The 2,500-nt window shown below is 44.9% G+C and overlaps 2 non-coding genes and 5 pseudogenes across 2 annotated transcripts; all 7 read right to left on the bottom strand.

Moving 5' to 3' along the window:
* Positions 1-140: 140 nt before the first annotated feature.
* Positions 141-254, bottom strand: LOC142132279 (5S ribosomal RNA; annotated as a pseudogene).
* Positions 255-544: 290 nt separating this feature from the next.
* LOC142132219 (5S ribosomal RNA) lies at positions 545-662 on the bottom strand (annotated as a pseudogene).
* Positions 663-754: 92 nt separating this feature from the next.
* On the bottom strand, positions 755-873 carry LOC142132220 (5S ribosomal RNA). Its single transcript, XR_012686501.1, has one exon. It is a non-coding gene; the product is annotated as a 5S ribosomal RNA (ribosomal RNA).
* Positions 874-964: 91 nt separating this feature from the next.
* LOC142132221 (5S ribosomal RNA) lies at positions 965-1,082 on the bottom strand (annotated as a pseudogene).
* Positions 1,083-1,174: 92 nt separating this feature from the next.
* Positions 1,175-1,293, bottom strand: LOC142132266 (5S ribosomal RNA; annotated as a pseudogene).
* A 301-nt stretch (positions 1,294-1,594) lies between these two features.
* LOC142132232 (5S ribosomal RNA) lies at positions 1,595-1,713 on the bottom strand. The gene has a single exon (XR_012686502.1). It is a non-coding gene; the product is annotated as a 5S ribosomal RNA (ribosomal RNA).
* A 665-nt stretch (positions 1,714-2,378) lies between these two features.
* LOC142132259 (5S ribosomal RNA) lies at positions 2,379-2,497 on the bottom strand (annotated as a pseudogene).
* Positions 2,498-2,500: the final 3 nt, after the last annotated feature.

The raw sequence follows: 2,500 nt of genomic DNA on the forward strand, positions 1-2,500 counted from the left end.
GCCCTGCTTAGCTTCCAAGATCAGACGAGATTGGGCTTGTTCAGGGTGGTGTGGCTGTAGGTATTGTTTGTTTCCTGACCTACATCTCTTATACATCTCAACACCAGCATTGAAGGAAGCAGGAACAAGAGAGAAAAAAAAACCTACAGCACATTCCCAGGTGGTCTCCCATCAAAGTACTAACCAGGCCCGGCCCTGCTTAGCTTCCAAGATCAGACGAGATTGGGCTTGTTCAGGGTGGTGTGGCTGTAGGTATTGCTTGCCTACTGACCTACATCTCTTATACATCTTAACACCAGCATTGAAGCACGCTGGAACAAGAGAGAAAAAAAACCGAAAAAAAAAAACCTACAGCACCTGGTATTCCCAGGTGGTCCCCCATCCAAGTACTAACCAAGCCTGGCACTGCTTTGCTTCCAAGATCAGGCTTGTTCAGGGTGGTGCGGCTGTAGGTATTGCTTTCCAACTGACCTACATCTCTTATACATCTCAACACCGGCATTGAAGAAAGCAGGAACAAGAGAGAAAAAAAACGAAAAAAAAAAACCTACAGCACCTGGTATTCCTAGGTGGTCTCCCATTGAAGTACTGAACAGGCCCGTCCTATTTAGCTTCCAAGATCAGACGAGATTGATCTTGTTCAGGGTGGTGTGGCTGTAGGTATTGTTTGCTTACTAACCTACATCTCTTATACATCTCAACACCAGCATTGAAGGAAGCAGGAACAAGAGAGAAAAAAAAACGAAAAAAAAAAAACCTACAGCACCTGGTATTCCCAGGTGGTCTCCCATCCAAGTACTAACCAGGCCCGGCCCTGCTTCGCTTCCAAGATCAGATGATATTGGGCTTGTTCAGGGTGGTGTGGCTGTAGGTATTGCTTGCTTACTAACCTATATCTCTTATACATCTCAACACCAGCATTGAAGGAAGCAGGAACAAGAGAGAAAAAAAAACGAAAAAAAAAAACCTACAGCACCTGGTATTCCTAGGTGGTCTCCCATTGAAGTACTGAACAGGCCCGTCCTATTTAGCTTCCAAGATCAGACGAGATTGATCTTGTTCAGGGTGGTGTGGCTGTAGGTATTGTTTGCTTACTAACCTACATCTCTTATACATCTCAACACCAGCATTGAAGGAAGCAGGAACAAGAGAGAAAAAAAAACGAAAAAAAAAAAACCTACAGCACCTGGTATTCCCAGGTGGTCTCCCATCCAAGTACTAACCAGGCCTGGCCCTGCTTTGCTTCCAAGATCAGATGATATTGGGCTTGTTCAGGGTGGTGCGGCTGTAGGTATTGCTTTCCTACTGACCTACATCTCTTATACATCTCAACACCGGCATTGAAGAAAGCAGGAACAAGAGAGAAAAAAAAACGAAAAAAAAAAACCTACAGCACCTGGTATTCCTAGGTGGTCTCCCATTGAAGTACTTAACAGGCCCGTCCTATTTAGCTTCCAAGATCAGACGAGACTGATCTTGTTCATGGTGGTGTGGCTGTAGGTATTGTTTGCTTACTAACCTACATCTCTTATACATCTCAACACCAGCATTGAAGGAAGCAGGAACAAGAGAGAAAAAAAAACGAAAAAAAAATAACCTACAGCACCTGGTATTCCCAGGTGGTCTCCCATCCAAGTACTAACCAGGCCCGGCCCTGCTTCGCTTCCAAGATCAGATGATATTGGGCTTGTTCAGGGTGGTGTGGCTGTAGGTATTGCTTGCTTACTGACCTACATCTCTTATACATCTCAACACCAGCATTGAAGGAAGCAGGAACAAGAGAGAAAAAAAACACGAAAAAAAACAACCTACAGCACCTGGTATTCCCAGGTGGTCCCCCATCCAAGTACTAACCAAGCCTGGCACTGCTTTGCTTCCAAGATCAGGCTTGTTCAGGGTGGTGCAGCTGTAGGTATTGCTTTCCTACTGACCTACATCTCTTATACATCTCAACACCAGCATTGAAGGAAGCAGGAACAAGAGAGAAAAAAAAAAGAAAAAAAAACAACCTACAGCAGCTGGTATTCCCAGGTGGTCTCCCATCCAAGTACTAACCAGGCCCGGCCCTGCTTCGCTTCCAAGATCAGATGATATTGTTTGAAGGAAGCAGGAAAATGAGAGATAAAAAAACAAAAAAAAAAACCTACAGCACCTGGTATTCCCAGGTGGTCTCCCATTGAAGTACTGACCATGCCCGGTTCTGCTTAGCTTCCAAGATCAAACAAGATTGATCTTGTTCAGGGTGGTGCGGCTGTAAGTATTACATGCGGGTGGTGTGGCTGTAGGTATTGCTTGCCTACTGACCTACATCTTTTTAGCATCTCAACACCAGCATTGAAGGATGCAGGAACAAGAGAGAAAAAAAAACAAAAAAAAAAAGCCTACAGCACCTGGAATTCCCAGGTGTTCTCCCATCCAAGTACTTACCAGGCCCAACCCTGCTTAGCTTCCAAGATCAGACGAGATAGAGCTTGTTCAGGGTGGTGTGGCTGTAGGTATT

The sequence above is a fragment of the Mixophyes fleayi genome, unplaced genomic scaffold (assembly GCF_038048845.1).
Source record: "Mixophyes fleayi isolate aMixFle1 unplaced genomic scaffold, aMixFle1.hap1 Scaffold_3586, whole genome shotgun sequence".
In the NCBI taxonomy this organism is placed as follows: Eukaryota; Metazoa; Chordata; class Amphibia; order Anura; family Limnodynastidae; genus Mixophyes; species Mixophyes fleayi.